At 36.8% G+C, this 24,239-nt stretch overlaps 1 protein-coding gene across 4 annotated transcripts in view; it reads left to right on the forward strand.

Moving 5' to 3' along the window:
- Window positions 1–63: 63 nt before the first annotated feature.
- LOC112046526 (dual 3',5'-cyclic-AMP and -GMP phosphodiesterase 11) overlaps window positions 64–24,239 on the forward strand; it is a 317,311-nt gene continuing 293,135 nt past the window's right edge. For 2 of the 4 annotated variants that reach the window (XM_052887477.1, XM_052887478.1), the window contains exon 1: window positions 64–374. The gene's annotated coding sequence lies outside the window, so the exon portion shown is untranslated. The remainder of the gene's footprint in view (window positions 375–24,239) is intronic. The other 2 variants (XM_052887479.1, XM_052887480.1) reach the window with 1 other exon arrangement.

The following is a 24,239-nucleotide window of genomic DNA, read 5'->3' on the forward strand; positions in this document are numbered from 1 at the left end:
TCGCTTCGCAGGCCGCAATCCACTTCAGCGTTTATTTTATCCGCGACGTTCGTTTCGTTCACGTTCAGTAATAAACCGGAGTTCGCGCAGTGTCGACGTTCTTTCGCAACACAACAATAACATAACCTCATTGTTGAGTTGTTATCGGGAAACTTTCACTGGCAAGTTGTGAATACTAGTGTACGGAGCGATTGATGCACCCGTGAACATTGACACAATCGGTTTTAATTCATCTTCTAGATATTATCTTGTTCGAAACGGGATTTCTGTTTTGACCGCGTGTGTGTGAAGTGTTTACAAAGTTGGCATTGTTGTTTGATATTGTGCAGTGTGTGTGTGACGACCGTGAACTTGTTGCTGTGACTAACAGTAAGGTAAGTTTTTATCTCGTTTTAAAAAAATAATTAAGTATCGTGCTAATCACTTTGCTGATAATAAAAATTGGATAGATTATCGACATAATATTAAATCTTTATAATTTAAATATTTAATAACCACAAAAAAAACTACTAAATAACCGTCGAATCCAATGGCAAACTGAAAAGAACAGAAACATTTTTTTTTTTTAATTTTTCGGCTCTTGAGCCCCGACCCTTGATGTGGGTAGTTAATTTTTTTTGTGTTATCCGAAGTCTATGTCTATGGTGTTGACATTATTTTCCTTACAGATGTAAACTCCCAATGTATGCTTTTGAAAGTTTTGAAATAATAAACCACAAAGTAAACAGTAATTTTAGGTATATCACTGCAATACCTACGAGTGCCTATTTAACATAACAAGTTTTTTTGATATTACATACTGTATCGAGAAGCTTATTAAATGTATCTTGTATGAAAATAGTAGTAGGACTTACGTAGCCAAGTAGCAAATACATATAATATACTAGCTGTCGCCGCGCGGCTTCACCCGCGTGGTTCCCGTGACCGTAAGAATGCAGTGATATATAATATATAGCCTATAGGCTTCCTCGATATATGGGCTATCTAACACTGAAAGAATTTTTCAAATCGGGCCAGTAGTTCCCGAGATTATCGCGTTCAGTCAAACAAACAAACCAACTCTTTAGCTTTATAATATTAGTAGAGATTACTCGTAGGTAGACCCTTACTTAAAGAGTTAAGTTTAAACATCCCTTTTAATTCCGCTATCATTGACTTACCTTCTAACAGCCTCCGTGGCGCAATGGTATGCGCGGTGTATTTACAAGACGAGGTCTTGGGTGCGATCCCCAGCTGGGCCGATTAAGGTTTTCTTCATTGGTCCAGGACTGGTGGGAGGCGTCGGCCGTTGCTAGTTAACAACAAACAACAGAACAGGCACAGGTTATGTACAGGCAAAGACGTACCGCCAAGCGATTTATCGTTCCGGTACAGTATTGTGTACAAACCGAAATGGGTGTGGATTTTCATCCTACTCCTATAAAATTAGCCCGCTTCCATCTTAGTGTTCATTTACACGAGCGACAGCTGCTACCGACGACCGCAGTCGACTGCAGTCGGCGTCGTCTAGGCGGTAGGCGACGGCGTCGCCGACTGCAGTGGCTGCCGTTGCTGTGGTTGTCGGTAGAGTTGCCGCTCGTGTAAATGAACCCTTAGATTGCATATTCATTTACCATCAGGTGAGGTTGCATTCAAGGGCTAACTAAGCTAACTTGTTTAGAAATAAACCTACCTCCGAATGGTACGGTAGGATCATATACCTAGATAATAACATAATTACGATTTCGACATTCCATAATTTGTCCAATTAAGGGTGACATGTAATTTGTTCGTTTCGTAGATTGACGATCAAAGTTTATTTCGTGATTCGTCCAATCGTGGTACGCATTCGCTATCACACGAGATAAGGGGTTATAAACCCATAAAAGATAATAATTATGTACCTATATTAAAATTGTATATATAAGTGGGTAGGTAATAACACTGATCTGATAAAATATTGGCCTTCATCAATCAAATGTCTTGTCTCAAAGTGCACAGTTGCTTGTACGGGTAGATATGGTTTATCATATTCATATAGTACACCTTCTGTTTAAAACGTACAATCTTATAGTAGTACGTAGCGTAGTAGTAGAGTACGGTTCTCCGATATAGCTCGTCTGGAAGTAAAGATGTAGGGACAGCCTTGTATTATATGGTACAGTATAGATTAAACTCTGCTTACATGCTTCTCCCGCCAAGCAGTATTGCTGTAGACATAACTATCGCTCTGATGGTCGCTCTACTTCTCTTGCGAATTACGCGCGAATCCATGTACCTCCTAGATCGCCTACCTATAAACTTCAAAACATATGTAAAGAGCCGTCTCACGCAACCTTCGTGCCGTAATGGCGTCTTTTTGCATTTTTTTTCTCCTAATTTTGTTGGTTTTACTCCGCCACATGGGTTCGGGAACTTACTGTGAAAGTAGGTATAATCTCGTATTATAATTCACATTGCTATCAATACGCAAATATATTTTTACTTAACCCTTGATTACAATCTCACCTAATGGTTGATGATGATGCGATCAAAAATGGAAGCGGGCTAACTTGTTAGGAGGAGGATGAAATCCACACCTCTTTCAGTTTCTACACGACATCGAACGCTAAATCGCTTGGCGCTATGTCTTTGTCGGTAGGGTGGTAACTAGCCACGACCAAAGCCTTCCACCAGCCAGACCTGGACCAATTAAGAAAACCTCAATCGGCCAAGCTGAGGATCGGACCCATGACCTCCGTCTTATAAATCCAACTCCACTGCGCTACGTAGGCCGTCGAAAAGGAAAAGGTTTCACAGTAGCAAATGTATCGCATCCGTTACACCCTTTGTTGCAGAACCAATGCCAACAATAATAGGGGAACAAAGCGCGAAATGGAAACGCCGCGTAGCCGCGAAAAGTAATATTGTGATCTCGTATTTGCGCACAAATTACACGAGAATATAGAGAGGCATTTAATTTAAATTTTGGAACAATGACTTTTTTTCAATTATTTTGGGTATATTCTATTAACTAGTGTATGTTTTTTTCAATTTCAAGTTCCATTTTTAAATTACACGACCAATATGATTTTACATAGTAATTTATTTGGCCGCTAAACACGACAGATATGGATTTTCATACAACTATTGCAGGCCGCTGCTCGATCAGTACAGCAAGTTCGATTTATCTCGAAGAAGGTTGTCAAATTGTTATTGAAAATGTTATTTATACCTCATTAGTCTTTTAGTCATCTAATATATCAAATAAATACTTATTTTATGCTTAATTTAATAATGTATTAGCTTGCATTTGATCTAGTTCTTGGTGTCCTAGATTTTGTATAAAAATGTGTCTGTAATAATTATATATCATTTATTTGTCATCACTAATAAATAACAGATGAGGGTATATATTTCTAATGCCGGATCTTGGACCATAAAGAGTGAATGTGTCTGTCTGTGACTTTTTATTAAGACATGTCTGCGATGTGACCCGAAATAAGGGTCGTAAAACGAACCCTTGCGAAGATTTGAGTATGGTAGAATACGACATACGTCTACTGAAAAGAAAACGTATCTCATGAGTTCTATACAAAGGATACGAAACTAAGATCTATGTAATATAATTTTAAAAGAGATGATGACAGTTTTTTAAATTGTATATAAATTATTTAAGTATGTTGTAAAACATAGTAGTCTGGGACGGATATGAGTAGGCAGGTCATCTCCTCCCAGATAAAAAAAAATACAGATGGGGGTACGGGCCTTAAGGCTATGCCTCCTAGCCCGGGTAAGGCGCTGGGGATCTTGTTCTCCCGGTCAAGTTTTACCAGCCCCTTTCGAGGGTAGTAACTCTACACACATCGTTCACAAGTGCGTAACTCCACTCAAGGTGATTCTAAGCCATTCTGAGGTCTTATTTACTTTTATTTATTTGAGGTTACAGTTTGATTTGTTAATTAAGTTGTACTGAGAAACATTGTGAAAATAAGCTTTGTTCGACATTGGTTTTCTTATTGTTTGTAAGCCACTTCTGAGAAAATATGCTAATAGTAAAGCAATTTTGTAGAAGTAACAAAGTATCTGCGATTATTACTTTCGGAGCTACATGGATATATTTTGCGGCGATGCCATGCAACCCCAAAAAACGCTCCATACGCATCTCCATTTCAGGATACGAGATCACGAAAGAACGACGTCGTCGCTGTTAGAGATCGTTTTGTATGGGCGGTATTTGTATTGTATAAAATAGTTTGAATTTTCATCTAATTATGTTACTTCAAAGATTTTTAATTATCGATTTTGAAATTTTAGAATCTTATTTACTGTAAACACTGCGCTTTCCGGTGCGGGGTCGCAAGTAATAAAGAGTACGAATAAAATAAATAATTTTCAATTCAAAACATACGGCCTAGCTGGCCCAGTAGTTAGAATATGTGGCTTCGGATCACGTGGTCTTGGTGACCAATACTTTCCTTCTACTAATAAATTTTCAGTATAAATTTTCACCCCGCAGTTGAAAAGTTGGTGACTCTGAGACACGTAACACTGCCTTAGAGAGCCGGACGGAGACATCGGATTAACCTAACTAAAATCCACCGAGACACGCGAGATAGTATCTCTGAACGAAAACAGAAGTCATACAATTAGGCTAACATATTTCCCATCTGTATTGAACAACAATAACTATTTGTATCCGCGCCAACACTGCGAATATTATTAAACGCTTTTCAGTACGAACTCATAATTGCGACTTTTGGCTAGAATACACAACAGTCTCCCATCTCTAAATATAGTAAGTATTATAGTGATTATTTACGGAACATTACATCACTTGCGAGTTGGACACGACCTATTTCGAAGATATTAAAAGGTCAACTTTTGTGGTGCGAAGCCGTTTAAACTTAAGTACTTTATGTTTTAAGGTGTGAACATTCGATGCGCGTAGACGTGGATTACGTAAGTCAAAAGAGTACCTACATTGTCAAAAAAACGCTCAGGGTATAGGCAGTGATTTTTTGCTTCAATGATGTGCACTTTTTTGTAGTCTTTTTGCTATTAATATATGAGTAGGTAGCTAAGAAACTTACAGTATAAAAACATTTTATAAAATAATTTAAATACAATGTTGCTTGTCGACCATTTCAAAGTCGACAATACGTTCGTTTGTAAGGGCATTGTCTGCTCAATGGATAACAAATTAATGTTTTAAATTGATTCTTTGATAGCGTCGCTATATTTTCAGGTTTCGTGTAATCAAGGACACTTTACTTTCAAATCATTACATGTTTAACAATATGTAATATTAGTTATTAAACGATTTAGAATATAATAAATAAAAGCATAAAATCTTTTTAACAAAAAAATTCAACCGACTTCAAAAATAAACTAAAAAGCGAAAATTAACATCGTATGTGCTACCTTCTGATGCCTTTGAAGGCGGTGCCAAGCCACGTAGCCGCATGTGGCGCATGTGGCGGCTTGAGTTAGTGTATTATGTTGGCACCGCCTTTAAAGTGATTAGAAGGTAGCATCTTTTTTTTGAAGTCGGTAAAAAAGGTCACTCATCATGATATCTCAGACTTCCGCCGGTAATAACGGATTTTGCAAACGAAATCGCGGGCGTCCGCTAGTAATAAGTTTATCAAAGATGTTATAGTATTTATATTATTCATAGTATAAAACGAATAAACTCAAAAACTACTTAACCGATTTGAAAAATGCTTTCACAAATAGAAAGCTACGTTATCACTGAGTAACATAAGCTATATTTTATCCCCGCGTTCCCAAGGAAATGGGATCTATGCCAGTAAAACCGCGGGGGTCTGAATTTAATTTCTTTGGCCAAGTAATAAAAATAATTGAAATCAATTTGAGACACCTTTATGTATATTGAAATACAATCCACGAACCAAATAAAAACAAATTAAGTACTTACTTAATACTATATTAAATTGTGGTAATTTAAAATATCCCATAAAATATTTAGTACTTTCCAGTGAAAAAATGCGACAATTTTGCGAGATTTACATGTAAAGTTTCTTTGGGAGGCATTCTTTCGAATTCATGGGTTTACACTGACGGATGTGATGGATATTATAAGGCCTTCACGCCGCAGCTATAGAGGTTGGACATGGATGATTTGGATTGGACATGCGCGTTTGGAACCCTCGTAACTTTAATTTTAAGTTTTCGAATAATTATTATCACCATCATCTTAAGTTTAATATTATTACCTGACGTTTCGAAAGAGCTTGTAAACTAAGCCTATTTGAAATAAATGAATTTTGACTTTTGACTTGACTTGACATGGATTAACAGATTCTTAATTATCCCTAAAAATACATTTATTGAAAACAGAACTTCACGCAAACAGGCAAAATAAATCACTTTGAGCCGTGATAGCCTACTGGATATGACCTCTGCCTCCGATTCCGGAGGGTGTGGGTTCGAATCCGGTCCGGGGCATGCACCTCCAACTTTTCAGTTGTGTGCATTTTAAGAAATTAAATATCAAGTCTCAAACGGTGAATGAAAAACATTGTGAGGAAACCTGCATACCAGAGAATTATCTTAATTCTCTGCGTGTGTGAAGTCTGCCAATCCGCATTGGGCCAGCGTGGTGGACAATTGGCCGACTCGAGCTCAGCAGTGAGCCGAATATGGGTTGTGAATGATGATTCATTGTTTTTTATATTGATCTTCTCGTAATCAGGTAATAAATCTTGTTGACGTCTTCTCTAGCTCAATTGAGTGCTGTGGATCTCAATAGAGAGGTCCTGGGTTCGATTCCCAACTCGGATCAGTTTAGGATTTTATAATTTCTATATAGGGTCTGGTCTGGTGGTAGGCTTCGGTCGTGGCTATAATATAGTATTATAGTTACCACGCTACCGGCAAAGACGTACCTACCGCCAAGTGATTTATAGTTTCGTCAGAGGTATGGGTACAACTAAATACACTAGAAACAGTTTTGTATTTTTCAAAACGACGTATGATTCTTTTATCTATGGATATTAAATATTTATTACTTTCTGTTACCTATGTCGTAAAGCTACTGTTTACAGAGATAAAGAGTAAAATTACCGTTCTGCCTCGCGTTTTCAAGAGCAAGCAGGTGACTTGCAACTGAAAATAATGTTTTAATAGGAAAATCAAAAGGCTAGTGTTATTCAACATATATTAAAAATATATAATTCTTATTAACTAACCGTTGTTGTAGAATATCTTATCATAAATATATTTATACTAACTATACTAATATTATTCTAAGAGCCGTGATAGCCCAGTGGATATGGCCTCTGCCTAACGGTGCCTAACATATAACGGTGAAGGAAAAACATCGTGACGAAACCTGCATACCAGAGAATTTTCAGTATTGGGCCAGCGTGGTGGGACTATTGGCCTGACCCCTCTCATTCTGAGAAGAGACTCGAACTCAGCAGTGAATATAGGTTGATAATGATGATACTAATATTATAAAAAGGTAAAGTTTGTTGTAGGAGGTTAAACTCTGGATGTACTAAACCGATTTTTAAATTTCCCATACCACTGGAATTACTGAAATGCATTATTTGTGTCATAGGCTATATTCTATCCCCGTATTCTCACAGGAACAAAGGAACTGCGCGGGTGAAAAAGAGGGGCGTCAGTTAGTATATAATATAGTATATTTGTGTATTATATGTACTCTACGTAATAAAACGGAAAACTTAACATTTCCCAGCACGATATTGTTATCAGTGCAATCGGTTAGGTAATTTGCTGATAACTCCACGATATCAGTTCTAATACGCAATACGACGCCTCTCTTTTCCACGTGCTTTTGCATTGACTATTTAATTATAGATAGCCCAATAGAAACCACCCCTGCCTTTGATCGACCTTTTCAGTTAATTGCATTAAAAAAAATGTCTTTACGTGTTTGTCTGCCAATCCAATTATTATGATAATAATTGTACTTATCTATTATGTACGACGTACGTGCATAGATATTAGCGCGTTTTAATATTTTTTATGCTCCACTAGCTGACGACGAGCGGTTTCACCGTAGGAATACGGGGATATTATATAGCCTATAGCCTTCCTCGATAAATGGGCTATCTAACACTGAAAGGATTGTTCAAATCGGACCAGTAGATCCTGAGATTAGCGCGTTCAATCAAACAAACAAACAAACTATTCAGTTTTATTAATATTGGTATAGATATAATATTAGTACATATAATATTTACCTCCATTCCATCCATTATACCTTTAACTAATCTTAACTGTTTTAGCTAGCAAAATGGATCAAATTTATCTTCAATCATTTATAAACCCATATTTTGAGCTAAAAAATATAATTTATTCATTCAAAAAATAAATGTGTACCTTAACATAAAATAAAAAAATAATTATAGAAAGAAAATGTTGAGAAAGTGTGAAATGAAGTTACTACTTATGTTTTTTTTATGAATTAATTGAAATATGCAAAGATTTACTAATACAAATAAAATATAACTACAGTACAAATAAAATATATTATATTAAAAAATATAACTTAGTATAATATTTCTTATCACTCACTTAACTAATATCAACTTACAACTAGGGAGGTAGATACAGTATGAATAAAAAATCATGTAAGTAATATACAAAACATTATAATATTTACTCGAAGATTATAATTATTATCAATAAGAACTGTACTTACGTATTACATTGATATTAATACATATGTTCAAATAAATTAATTTGTGATATTGTTTATAAAATATTTTTTTTCTAACAAAGAAAAAATATTGGTTGCTTTGACGTCACCAAAACGCAAACTATCAATAGGTTTCCTTCATTGTTCCCGATTGTGCAAAGATTTTCAGACCTTTGATAGAATTGGCAAAAGATTTTCTTGATATATTTTCAATAGGCTGAGTCACAATTTTCGACATTACACTTACCTAATGTGCTATTAGATTTTCCAGCACTTTGGACTTTCTTTTACAGGTACTTAAGTACAGAATCTTCCGTTTTTAGATTTGATCACGTAAAGATTTCGCAGGCTGTTTTAGCAGATCTTATAATTCAGGAGATGGTTCAGTTAATATACATATTGATGAATCAAAGATCTAAAGTTCGATACTAATTTAAGTATTACTTTACTTTACATTGTTCAGATAAAACTGTTTTTACGAGTTATGTCTTCTTAGTTTTCCTTCTTTCTCCGTTCTATTAAAAAGAGTGCAGTGCTTTTCATTTTTCAAGTGCAAAGATCTCTTTTTTTCCTACACTGTCTTTATCTTCAAGTGAATAGCTAAATTTCTTTGCTAAGTTGAGGAATACTGCCATTGAAACTGAAAAAAGCAGTAATAAGTAAAAGTAACAAAATTTTGTTTGTCACCGCATGTGGCACCATGTTAGTCGTAAGTTAGGATTTTAATAAAGATATTGGGATACTTGTTTGTCTCTTTTCAGTTCATTACGCTTAAGCAGTCGGGTTTTTTATATACTTACCTAATCAGATTTTTTTTCTTAACAGACGTGCTTTAATCGCAAATCTCTGTTTTCATATTCAAATATTGCCGCGTCTCTGTTCCACTTTGGCACGTTTTTGTGCTACTCGTGGTAAATAAATACGTCATCAAATGACCTCCGACACAATTTACGACGTATGTTTACTGTCCATAAAACAACAATGCAGTGTATGTACTAAAAGCCTGCGATAGCCAGAAATACCTTTTGTGAAGGCTGAAAGTCAGTCTGCCTATGCTTCTACCATAGCAAGGTTGAATGCTTGGCAGCCTATCCTCCTAACATAGTGCAAGGCTCAAAATCTACCACGTTGATACTCTGGTTAGCCTCTGTCTGTGGTCTGGGTTCGAGACATGGGGTGGATTAAGTACTTATTGAGTTATTCTTTTAAGAAATTTCAGTCAGCCTATGCTCCTAACCCTAGCAGGGTTCAAGGCTCAAAATCTGCCACGCTGATCCAATGGTTAGCGTCTGTCTGGATTCGAGACAGTTGAACCAATAACAACTTATTGAGAATTTCTTCTACGAATTTCTCAGTATCCGCACGGTATTAGGAAGTTAGTAGAGGTCTCCTCTGTCTAAGAGTGCCGTTTCGCCTGTTAGAATTTCTCGAAGTTTCATCTATGGCGTGGCTATTCTGTAACTAATTCGTCTATATATATATATCTCTCTCTTTATAACACGATGAGAGAGAGATAGAGGCGAATCTACAGACATGTATTAACATTTGAGAAAAAATATTATCCTGATAACGCCAACCCACACTGAAGAAGCGTGGGTGCAGTGGGTTATTAAAATTGGCCGATAATAATTGCCACTGAGTCTCACTCCATCTATCCATCTTATTTTGAGTTGTTTTTCAAACTAGCGAACACTCGATTCCTTTCGTATGAAATTTTGTTTTTCACAAATCTTGTGGGAATCATAGATTTTCCGAGATGAACAGTGTATTAATCCAGGGTATAATATATTCTTTTCAGATAAATCAATACAGTAGTTTTGGCGTGACGGAGTATCAAACATGTACCAGCTATCTACATTCTAATTTTTTTTTAGTTATCGGGTACGGTGACAGTCGCCTGTATGACGTTCATAATACGTACTATTATCGTAAATCGCGGCAAACTTTCAAGAGTGAAACGAACTGTTACCCGCAACATCCTACATGTACATTTTTGACGGCCTCCGTGGCGCAGTGGTATGCGCGGTGGATTTACAAGACGGAGGTCCTGGGTTCGATCCCCGGCTAGTCAGATTGAGATTTTCTTAATTTGTCCAGGTCTGGCTGGTGGGAGGCTTCGGCCGTGGCTAGTTACCACCCTACCGGCAAAGACGTTACCGCCAAGCAATTTAGCGTTCCGGTACGATGCCGTGTAGAAAACGAAAGGGGTGTGGATTTTCATCCTCCTCCTAACAAGTTAGCCCGCTTCCATCTTAGACTGCATCATCACTTACCATCAGGTGAGATTGTAATCAAGGGCTAACTTGTAAAGAATAAAAAAAAAAACTGTACACGTTTAACACACAAATTTTCGCTTTACATTTTCGTTTAATTTAAATTGAAATTGTAGTTACATTTATTTTCATTTTAGCAATAGTAGTCGACCAGAAAATACCTATCTATTATTCGTACAACAACAGTGTGTTCTGTTTCAGTGGTTTCTAATTGTGCCAACCCATTGTGTGGACTCAGCGTTCTAGATCACTGCTTCTATTATACCTACACTTGTCACAGGATGCAGATAAAGGCTTTGATTTGTCTCTCATTTGTCTGACGATATAATACATCGTCTTTTGTAAACATTCCAACGGACCAGCCATGTGGTTCGCATATCTATAACTTGGCATCGTTAGGCATGGTCGGAAATCTGATTTTTGACTAATGCTAGCCACACACGGCCCGATGTACCCACATGCCTGCAGCGATGCTGGCAGGACGGCCAGTAAAATTCATCGTGTGTTGGTCGCGATGTGCATGACGGTTCGACTTGAAGAAATAATCGCGACCAATATACGATGAGTTTTACCGGACGTCAAGCCGGCACCGCTGCAAGCATGTGGGTATATCGGACCGTGGGTAGCTAACTTAAGTAATTAATTATTAATAAAGTTCGAGATCCGGCTTAAAAAATATAATACTCTCATCTGTTATTTATTATGGATAAGAAATTAATGATTAAAAAATATTTTAAAATATATTAAAAAAACCGACTGCTTAAGCGTAATTAACTGAAAAGAGAAAACCAAGTATCACAATATCTACATAAAATTCTAACTTACGAGTAAAAAATGGTGCTGCAAGCTGGGACAAACAATACTTTCTTACCTTCAGGCAAAGAATGATCTACTACAGGGTAGGCGAACCTTTATGCATCAACGTGCCATTTTTTCTAAAAAATGTTTAATGGGGTCATTGGCGTGCCATCAAATAATTTTGACTTTCTGATTATTTGGAGAATAACAATAATAAATACTATCAAAACTCTTTATGAAATAAAGTAAACAAAAGAGGTACATTTTGGAATGTTTTTATTACACGCATAAATTAAATTATTGTAAAATTAGTGTGACTTCTGTTGCTGCAGGTTAGATGACAAATAATTTATGTCAAATACCTACTTTACACATGTTTTATGATCGGCGACGTGCCCAAAATATTGTATCGCGTGCCATCAATGGCACGCGTGCCATTGGTTCGCCTACCCTGATCTACTAAAACATAAAGTTAGAATTTTATATAGATATTGTGATACTTGCTTTTCTCTTTTCAGTTCATTAGGTTTAAGCAGTCGGGTTTTTTGTTTTTGTAATAATATTTTTTAGTTTAGATTGGCAACACTGGTAACAAGTTTCTATAACATTTTGGTGTGCTCCGTAAATTCCAGAACACTTTTTTTTTATTTATTCTTTACAAGTTAGCCCTTGACTACAATCTCACCTGATGGTAGGTGATGATGCAGTCTAAGACGGAAGCGGGCTAACTTGTTAGGAGGAGGATGAAAATCCACACACCTTTTTGGTTTCTACACGACATCGTAGCGGAACGCTAAATCGCTTGGTACGTCTTTGCCGGTAACTAGCCACGGCCGTAGCCACCAGCCAGACCTGGACCAATTAAGATCTCAATCGGCCCAGCCGGGGATCGAACCCAGGACTTCCGTCTTGTAAATCCACCGCGCATACCACTGCGCCAAAACTGTTTACTACGTGCGGCATTTAAAACAGCATAGAAAGATTAATAGAACATTAAGAATCCATTAGGTTTAACGTGCATTAAGATTTAATCCTCCCAGAATGGGAGTTCAATTAAGGCGTAAAAGTACCTAAGTGCGTATCCCTAAATACATCGTAAACGACCGACTTCGCCTCACAGAGATAATAAAACGAATTTCGTTACATAAGACACTTCCATCATTACTGTTATTACCGCCATAAAGACCGGCCTGCTGCTATTAAACGTCGTGTACGTTTGGCTTTATACTGTGACACACTTTCTTACTTTTTTTTTGAAACGACTTTTTTACTTCGATGTGATGTGACCTTCATAAACGTTGTTTCGTTGGATATTTTACGTCTCGTGTCCTTTTGCTAAATAGCTCATTTATTAATTCTTTTGTAAGCTAATATGCAGTCCTGGATTAGCCTTTAAGTTGGTTAAGTAATTGCTTTGAATATCCCGTCAAGGGCACCAGAGACGACCGAAAAAAAAATCCAGCGCATCAAAGGAGATGGTCCAAGATTCTAAGGAGCCCAGGGTCAGTCATTATACCCTGGCGGAAATAAAAGAAAATATTTTTTTAGCTATTTTTCATTATTCAAATCTACGAATTTACTTAAATTCTTTCGTAATAACATTCATTCTCTCCCAAGAAATGCAACACTATAAGGGTAATAATGGCGGATTGATGACGTTTTCAATGCAGCAGTCGGTTTGACGTTTGCTGTCAATTGTCATGTCATAGTTACTCTAAGGGCGCCATCTTGATGTGACTCAAAAACTTGGGTTTTAATTTCATTTATTTTTTTAATTAGTTAGATTTATTCACTTATTTAGATTTTTATAGAATCCTTGTATTTTTTAAATTTTAATGATACGGGGTGCAAGAGTGGGCCTGAAATGGACCATCTCCTTTAAAGCAATTTTAAAATCAGACCGTTTTAAATTGACGTTGATTAATAAATATTCTATTTAGGGTAGGTAGGTACGTAGGTTTACCTACCATACCACATTTTTTGGTGTGGTTGAATGAATTCTTCGTAGTGTACTTAACGATCCACAAGATTAGGGGTCAAGTTACCTTAATCCGGCATTGCTAATATAAAAGTCCGTTCATCATCACCAGATGGACGTCCACTGCTAGGCCTATGACATATTTCGTGATAAGAAATAGACATATATTCGTTGCGATTGGACGAAAGACAGAGTTGATGCCGCCGCTATTAGTCAAAAGATTTTTTTTTCTCTTCACGAGAATCTAGTGGTGAATCCTAAGCCGACATAGGCTTCCTGCTAGGACTTTCAAACACCACAATCCCGAACCGCCTGAATTCAGCATTTCCGACGCGTTTTATGTCGTTGGTTCACTTTGTATAAGGTTGATCTGTACTTTCTGGTAAGAAATGTTTCTGGCAACTTGGGTCACCAACCATCGGTTCTTTTTATTATGTGCCCATTAATTGCACTTCAGATTTCACTATCCTTCTTCTCAATATACTACGAGCATTGCTATATCGCTTGCAGTTCTTTTGAGGCGGTTCGGTCTTTCTGAAACAGATTCAATTTTATTTGTAACTAGCGCACGCCCGCAACGTCGTCCGCGTAGAAGTCAATGTAAACTTCCAACCCCTATTTCACTACTTTAGGGGTTGAATTTTAAAAATTCTAGAATTACGTTATATTTCTATTTTTTTTATGGCTTATGAACAAATTTTTAAAACTGAAACTATAAAAATGACTTATAGACTTTCCATACAAACTAATTAATTTTAATTTTAATTAAACCTAATTTATCCCCTTGGGGGTAGAATTGATCAAAATCCTTTCTTATCAGATGTTTACGTCATAACATCTACCTGCATGCCAAATTTTAACCCGATCCGTCTAGTGGTTTGGGCTGTGAGTTGATAGATCACTATGTCAGTCAGTCACCTTTGAGTTTTATATATTTAGATGTACTCTTACGAACTGTTGAATAAACTGTTATTACATTTGCAGAGTTATTTTTCAAAATTTGTGTTTGTATTTAAAAGCCCACATAACAAAAATAATCATTTTACTTCCACAACCATTATGTAATTGTTAATATACAACGAAGTAAACTATTGTTTAAACTTGAACTGTAGTGTGACAAGGTTAAATCTGCATTGAATTTATACCTACAATAAATGCACTTTGTAAATGTTATACTATGTTGTAAAACAATGTAGTTGCGTGTTGGAAGTTTTTGATTTACAACTGCATTTTTCTTTAATTAAGTAAGTCGTTATCAACCCATATACGGCTCACTGCCGAGCTCGAGTCTCCTCTCAGAATGATTGGTTAGGCCAATAGTCCACCACGCTGGCCCAATGCGGATTGGCAGACTTCACACATGCAGAGAATTAAGAAATTCTCGAGCGTGCAGGTTTCCTCACGATGTTTTCCTTCACTGTTTGAAACACGTGATATTTAATTAAGTAAGTATTTATGAAATAATATGCTTTCTAGTATTGCTAGAACAATAGTTCTTTCTATATTATAACATAAAAAGAATTTCGATGATGTGGTTTTTGTATTATTTTTGTACTTCGCAAAGCAGCTTAAAAAAATGCAAAATCTTGATTATTTGAGGTCCGATTTTGTCTTCAATCTTTTATTACGCACTCCATGATAATATTTTTTATTAACGCTCTGAGACTGTAAAAATGTGGTACATAATGGAGGTTGCAAAAATTATCACATTTTTATTGGATCCTAAAAAAACAATAAATTTTTATATTTAAGTAAGTTGTGATAATAATATCTCATAAATGTCTGATATAAAAGTACGTGACTACTCCAAACCTTTTCTTCGTAACGGAAAAACCTGATTTCATACCATCGTGTAACCAACTTTTTTATCACAGTTTGACTTTACAATTGGAAAAATCATGGCCTACTCGTAGATATTGTATAGAAAAGCGCTTGACTACAATCATCGACTACATCTCTAGAGGATACTTGAAGTTTAGTAGCTACTTCAGTTTTGAAATGAAACGCATGTTGAGGGTTTTGACAAGTATAAGTGGAGGTTAGATTCGTCGATTTCTAAAAGCCTACCTTTACCTTAAGTCAAAAACTACAAAAATAAACCTACAAAACGATCACGACGCTATTTCATCACCACCATCAACGTCTAAAAAGTCATCTCCATACATTTTTCTAGTTTTCGAAGCGTTTACGATCGTAGAAAGAGAATCGACTGTCTTGGCTACATGGGCTGAGCCGCCTGCATCCAGCGAATGTCTGCGACACGATCGATTTCGTCAGTCCACCTAGTGAGGGTCAACCAACACTGCGCTTTCCAGTGCGGGGTCCATCGTCCATCGGCTTTTCGAACTATGTGCCCTGCCCATTGCCACTTCAGCTTCGCGACTCGTTACGCTGACAAAGCAAAAACAAATAAAATCTTACCTGATTAAAAGCAATATTAGTTTATACAACGATGGTCCAAACAAGAATAAACATATTGTGTCGTAGCCAGTCGTAGCCTCAGCTTGTTACAGAATAAACTCGTAAGTAACTATGCACTTAATATATGTATGTAAATAAAAGTCTACCACGTAGATCTTGAAACTTCAACGACACGCCAATCAGTTGTCTACTGACTTCATTGTCTACGTGCAGCATAGATAAGTCCATGGATACTTAAGTCATAGTACAGGTTGCTCGGGAGTATTTCCCGTAACTCTGGGGTTATATTCTTTGACAAAAAATAATTTAAAATGTTCAAGGAACATGTGTCCTCAAATAATTATTTTCGGAGTAAATAATATTTCTTTTGTAAATAGATCTTAAAATGTAGTATAATGTCCCTTATACGCATACTAATAATTATGACGTAGCCAAAAAAATGCAACGATAGATAAAACGAAAATTAAAAAAAAAAAAAAAAAGGTGTGTATTTCACGGATAGTCGGAATTATTTGAATTACTTTGTATGAAGATTTTATTTTTTAGTTAAAAAATCATTAGTTAACAGTTCGGATCCTAAAAGTGGACTCGACAACACCTTAAAGTTATGGGAAAATACTCCCGAGCACCCTGTACAGTCTTCTTTATTATGCCAACCTTATTAATAAACCCTAATATTCAATGAATCCCAACTGTATGTGTGTGTTGTCTCGTCATTAGAATGCAAATATCACTTGGCAATGGCAAAGATGATGCGTCACATGCATTTATGTCGGCTGGCGCGAGAGATGTTTTGTTTACATTAGATAAGATAACAGAGTACTGTGTACTAGCATCGATCGTAGATCGTTAGATGGGCCTCAAAGCGTCGCGGAATTGTCATTGGTTTCGCACATTGAGTACGTCATCACTCGTAACACATTTCTCTTTATTCATGACGTGGCTTGTGTTTTAACACTTCCAAAATGAACACGAAGGCATAATTAAGGAATTAAAATTAAAAAAAAACAGTAAATATTTTTTTAGTCAACGTCCACTCAGCATGCGCTTGTTACGTACTAAGATAAGATGTGCGTGCACGTCTTTGGGTAATGACAAAAAATTGTGCGTCCTTTAGTATGGAGGGGCCTATCTAACGATTTATATCGATGTGTACTAGTACAATATTGGACTAGCGAGCACCCGCGACTTCGGTCGCGTGATTCCATTCGTACATTCGTCGTTCTAAAAACTTAAGGGCAAAGTACGATTCTGTCACTGATTTATAAACTAGATAAATAAGAAAATCCGGCAATACTAAAAAGTTGAAGAAACTTTAACAGTTAAAATTATACCATTTGGTTTGTTTAGGTGTAGAAAAAAGCAAATGGATTGCTTCTATGATCCGTTGTCATTAGAGATTTTACAAAAGCTTTTGGTATATTTATTTTTTAAACTTTATAAATTCTGAATGCAGTCTGTAGTATTTAACCTAGTTCTTGCTTCAGAACTTTTTACGCTCGGATTTCTTTTAAAACATCTACTTTAACAGTAAGTAAATTAAGTATAGTACAAAATTAATGTCCCTTACCTGCGAGTATATTTTATTCATCATTATCAACCCATATTCGGTTCATTGCTGAGCTCGAGTCTCCACTCAGAATGGTAAGGCCAATAGTCCACCACGCTGGCCCATTGCAGACAGACACGCAGAGAATTAAGAAAATTTTCTGGTATGCAGGTTTCCTCATGATGTTTTTCCTTCACCGTTTGAGACACGTGATATTTAATTTCTTAAAAAATGCACACAACTGAAAAGTTGTAGGTGCATGCCCCGTACTGGAGGCAAAGGTCATATCCACTGGGCTATCACGTCTCTGTATTATTACTACTACTACTAAGTACAAGCTTATCGTGAGAAATGTATTTACCAAAACATAAAATATGTTTAAATGCATTGAGTTACTATGTACGTACTAGAGCTAACATGAAACTATGAAGTGCGGCGATATCGCCGCAGTTTAATTAAAATCAGTTGTGATGAGTGGTGGCTTCTCTAGGTCGTACTTGTTTATGTATTCTGTGATTTTGTTAATGTTTCCGATCGTACTTATATACTCAGAGGCACAATTATCCGCGTACTTACTAATAGACTCGCGTCATATTAAAGTGGGCTGATGATTGTGCCTCTGAGCATACACTGTACCCACTAGTTTTTATCTCTTGAACTTTTTTACCGATTTCCTGTGTTTACATGATTTACAATGAGATTGTACTCACATCAATAAATGCCTCTAATCGTAATTAAAAAAAAACCAATTGAATGTAGGTACATATAAAACTAGTTTTATTAAAAGAAACATGTTTTCCATCGATATTCCATATCGTTTCCAGTTTTTACAAGCGTGGCATTGACTTCGGCAGCCGATTTGAATACGATCCGAATCCGAATCTAATTAGCATTGTACAAACGTAAGGTGAGACTCGCTGTGGCCTGTTGGTTACGTGTCCTCACGAATGGGTCAAGGGTTCGAAACATGGGTGACCCAGAGTTGGTTGATGATTGCCTCATCATCATCACCAGCCTTTGACTATTTAAACTATGGACCTTTTTCGCACCCAAATTCACCAACAAAAAAGTCTGTCGTTTTTTGAGGGGGATGAGGTAAACTCACACATTATAATTATTTTTATATTAATAAAAATAGACATACGTATGTCAACTGTTACCAAATCTATACTTATAATAAATCTGTAGAGAGGTCAATTCTGTACATGAAATATATTTCCAAAATAACTATCAGGGGGTGATTAGTGGTCGATACTGATGCCAAAAATGCAATCAGTAAAATTTTTGTCTGTCTGTCTGTCTGTCTGTCTGTCTGTCTGTCTGTCTGTCTGTATGTTCTTTATAGAAACAAAAACTACTCGACGGATTTTAACGAAACTTGGTACAATTATTCTTCATACTCCTGGGCAGGTTATAGTATACTTTTCATCACGCTACGATCTATAGGAGCAGAGCAGTGAAGGGAATTGTTGGGAAAACGGGAGAAGTTACTCAATTTTTTAAGCTTCCGTCGCGTGGTATGTTCGTTATAGAAACAAAAACTACTCGACGGATTTTAACGAAACTTGGTACAATTATTCTTCATACTCCTGGGCAGGTTATAGTATACTTTTCATTACGCTACCGTCAATAGGAGCAGAGCAGTGAAGGGAAATGTTGAGAAAACGGGAGAAGTTACTCCATTTTTTAAGCTTCCGTCGCCGTCGCATGGTCCCTACCATAGGGGTAGTAGGGTAGGGGTTGGGTAGGGGTAGGGTAGGAGTAAGGTAGGGGTAGGGTAGGGTAGGGGTAGGCGTAGTAGTAGGGTTTCACGCAGACGAAGTCGTGGGCGTCCGCTAGTAATAAATAAAATAACATTAGTTAGATATGACATTTTTTTAACCAAATGGTAAACTTCACCATTTGGTAAAAAAAATATTTCGTTTTGTTTTAAATACTTAATAAGAGAAAATTGTATTAAATATGATTATTTGTTACCAAATGGTTAAAGCTTGCAAGAAATTATTTCGTTTTGTTATAAATATTGTAAAAGAAAGTACTTTGTTTATTTTTAGTTACTAATGTTTAAATGTCTGATTCATTGTTATAATTTGAATTTTATTGTGTTTAATTAATGTGGCAGAACATTACCATGGTACCATTAAAATTAATAAGTGATACATTTATGTCTTTAATTCTGTTTCCTCGTAGATTTTGCCCTTACAACCCATAGGTCAACACGCCCCTAGTGACAAGTCAACCTGCCCCAGATATGGGGTAGGTTGACTCAAATTTCTTGTTTTACAAAATCATGTATATACACTTTATTGTTATTGATTGTGGGATTAATGACATTGATTTTTAAAGCTTAATAGTTTACCTATCTGATGTTTTGGTTTTTATAGTATTAAATGTTAAAACTCAAGAAATTTATGCCTCTAAGCTGAAATTTGGTCAACCAGCCCCGGTCTCCCCTACTATAAAAACACTACGTCTCAGTCTGGGGCTATTTATGCATATTAATGAAATTGAAAACACCTGTTTGAATTAAATTAAAATATCCTACTAATATTATAAACGCGAAAGTTTGTATGGATGTTTGTTACTCTTTAACGTCGCAACTACTGGACCGATTTGGCTGAAATTTGGAATGGAAATAGATTTTACTCTGGATTGACACATAGTTTTCATCCAAAAATCCATGGTTTCCAAGGGATTTGTGAAAAACTAAATTTGAAAAAATAAAGTGATCATTATAAATCGGTAATAAGGAATACACATAAAGCTGTAAACAACAAACATTGATTGTATAGTATAATTTATAATGGACTTAGAGCCTGCAATAGCCAGTCATACCTCATTTTATAAAGGCTGAAAGTTCGTCGATAGAGCTGCGATAGCCCAGTGTATAGCCTCTTCCGATTTCGGAGGATGTGGGTTCGAATCCGGTCCGGGGCATGCACCCCCAACTTTCCATTAGTGTGCATTTTAGGAAATTAAATATCAGGTGTTTCAAACGGTAAAGGAAAAACATCGTGAAGAAACCTTGCATATCGGAGAATTTTCTTAACTCTCTGCGTGTGTGAAATCTGCGCATTGGGTAAGCGTGGTGGACTATTGGCCTAACCCCTCTAATTCTGAGAGGAGACTCGAGCTTAACATGGGTTGATAATGATGAAAGTTTGTCAGCCTTTTTTTGGTCCTACCATAGGTAAGAACATGAGCTAATTATGGAGTTTGGACCGTAGTGGCTTTGGAAGATAGCAAGTTTCAAAGGTCAATTCTCTTAATCATAAGCGTACTTTTTTCATATTTTCCTCGGAAAATATATGGAATCGCTAATCACTTAGCTTCGCGGCAACTCTTATAAAAACTACCGTTTAATCGGTAGTTTTACGAAGATTAAAGTTCAAAGGTCTGTAGCGAAGGTTTTTCATAAAGGTTTTTCGACTGGAGACATGATATACCGTAAAAAGTAGTAAAAACTTACTTTTTATACTTGGACAATCGAGGATCTGGACACTTAAAACCAGCTACCTTCCAAAGCCGCCTAAACTACATCATTGGCGACCAAACTTACCTATGGGCGTTTTCACGGTTCTTCTTAAACTGCCTCTCCATTACTGAAGGTCAGCTTTCTAAACTTCTCATTGTCCAACGGGTAGGCATAAAAGTTCTCCGACTGTCTTTATGCCAGTCCACTCCCTTATGTTTCGTAGACTTCTTCCTTCTTCCTACTCCTCTTTTGCCTGCAATCTTACCCATCATATGGATTGAAGCAGACGGTATTTATCTTGTCGCAAAATATGCCCTGGGTACGAGATCTTCCGCTGCTTGATGGTTTCAACGAGCTCGGTCTTCTTCTGCATTCTGGCAACCTCAGTGCTAGACACTTTCGCCGTCCAGCTTATGCGGCGCATTCTACGGTATGTCCACTTTTCAAAGGAAATCAGGTTGCTTGCGCCGATCTACCGGCGCTTATCAGTAATGCGCAGTTAGTCTGCGTAGGTAGTCTGTACCGAGTTTCCATACTTGTGTCAAACCAGCGACCATGAAGGACAAGTTCCGACCTGTTTCGATCAGCGCTGTTATGTTAGTACTCTTTTTTTTTTTTTTTATTCTTGACAAGTTAGTAATACTTAGTCATAATGCAACCTCATATACACTTGCATTATGTAGCAGCGCAGAAGAACCAAAGTCATCGACATAGCTCAATGAGTCAAGCAGCTGAAGTGGCAATGGGCGAGGCACATAGTTCGAGGACCCGATGGATGTTAGAGTCCCAAAGTACTTTTATGGCAACTCACTAGAAAGTGATGGTCGACTCCTCAGCAGGTGGGCTGACATCAAGCGAGTCGCAGGGATTCGCTGGATGCAGGCGCATCAGGATCTTAACGTTTTAAAGTCCCTACAAAGGGTCCATGTTGTGCAGTGGATCCATCGGCTGATATGATGATGATGTAGCGGTTTTCTGCGTGGAATACGCCCTATAATGGGAGAGTGGGCTGATAAACTTTTAAACCCCATTAAATGAGGTCTGTCTAGCTACTGCAGGCCCTCGTTCTCTAACAAGTTGAGCATTTGTTTACATACCGAACGTTTATAAAGGAATTAAAATAAGGCAATCCATTAGCGACCGGTTTTTCCACTAAGCGTGGATTTTTGCTATTTGAGGAAGCTGAGGAATTAAAAGCACGCTATCATTTTATGGCAGATATTTAATTAATTTTGTTTCTGCAATAGCTCCAAGGTAAAGGGGATGAACTCAGCACCGAGGAGCAATGTTACATGATAGTCAGAATTATTTGAATTACTTTGTATGAAAACATAAAACCTTTTTTTTAGTTAATAAAATACTAGTTATGCAGTTCGGTTCTTATAAGTGGTCTCGACCTTGAAGTTATGGAAAAGTCTCCCGAGCACCCTGTATGGGTTGTCTGAAAAACATTACGATGTTTATTGTAATGTTTTTCAGTGCAAGTTCGCCATTTCTTCAGATAGACCCCAATGACCATCGGTTTATCGATGTGCCATTACCATTACCACTTCAATATTGCGATTTCTCAAGAGATATCGGTAACTTTGGCTAATCTGCGGATCTTACATTTACGAAGAGATACTCCAAGCATACCTTAGCACGGTCATTGACCCGCTAAGTGACTTTGAAACGTGGATGATTCGTCCGTCCTTTGAACCTCCTTAAAAATTATATACAGGTACTAAATTCAACCAAACGTCCACTCCTTTAGTTATGAAAAAAAAACTATTTCGATGTTTTTTTTCTAGATTATTAAGCAGCGTGAGTGCAAAACGAGTGCAATCCTAGTTTTTTTACTTAACTTCTATTATTATTTTTTTTATTCTTTACAAGTTAGCCCTTGACTACAATCTCACCTGATGGTAAGTGATGATGCAGTCTAAGATGGTAACGGGCTAACTTTTTAGGAGGAGGATGGAAATCCACACTCTTTTCGATTTATACACGACATCGTACCGGAACGCTAAATCGCTTGGCGGTATGTCTTTGTCGGTAGGGTGGTAACTAGCCACGGCCTAAGCTTCCCACCAGCCAGACCTAGACCAATTAAGAAAACCTCAATCAGCCCAGCTGGGGATCGAACCCAGGACCTCCGTCTTTTAAATCCACCGTACATACCACTGCGCCACGGAGGTCGTCAAGTTAAATTAAATAAAGCGAATGAATATAAATAAATGAGCCGTCACGGGACATCTGACAGATGTGAAACATCGACATTATTTTGTAAATTGACTTAACAGATGAGTGGATAAACCATATAGCGTGGCGACGCGTCGCCAGAAATCGGTTTTACGTGCGGCTATAGATGTTTCACATCAAAATTTGAATTGGTCTAAATTCGATCCTCCTCCTCGATCAAAATTCGAGGTCGCAGATCACATCGTATATGCCATGACTAATATCTCATGAATGAAAACATATTATACTCGTTCTTGATTACAGAATGGAAAAATACCTCACAGTTCAGAGTATAATAATAATATGCGCATGTTAGTTAATTATTATGCCGTTTTGTCATAATTCTGTTGCAGACAGGAAAACCTAGGACAATGCATGCCAGCTCGCAATGATAAATAATGCAAGATTTATTATACATTTTGCGTGTAAGTACGTATTATTGCAGTGGATACTTGTATAACCAGATCAATCTTACGTAATCCCGGTAATCATTAAAAATAATGATTGATTATCTATACAATAACCTAAATGAGCTCTTGCGCCACTTCTGTCTGTCTGTTAGCGAGAAACTTGCAAAGTGATTTTACTAAAAGGATTTTCATTCGCTTTTCACCAATGGATAGAATAATTCGTGGACGATTTAGGTACATAATATTTATCAAGATTTTGTGTTTAAATTGGTGGAAATATTGAGATAAGGGTAACTACAAGGGTAGTTGACTCATGTCAAATTTAATATAAACAATATTAATTTTTTATACTAGGTATATGGAGTGAGGGTTCGAAATACATCGATATTAATTTATAAAAGTTAAGGATTTCATAAACGACTTCATTTAAAAATCTTGTACTTACTTACTTACTTTATAAAT

The sequence above is a fragment of the Bicyclus anynana genome, chromosome 19, assembly GCF_947172395.1.
Source record: "Bicyclus anynana chromosome 19, ilBicAnyn1.1, whole genome shotgun sequence".
In the NCBI taxonomy this organism is placed as follows: domain Eukaryota; kingdom Metazoa; phylum Arthropoda; class Insecta; order Lepidoptera; family Nymphalidae; genus Bicyclus; species Bicyclus anynana.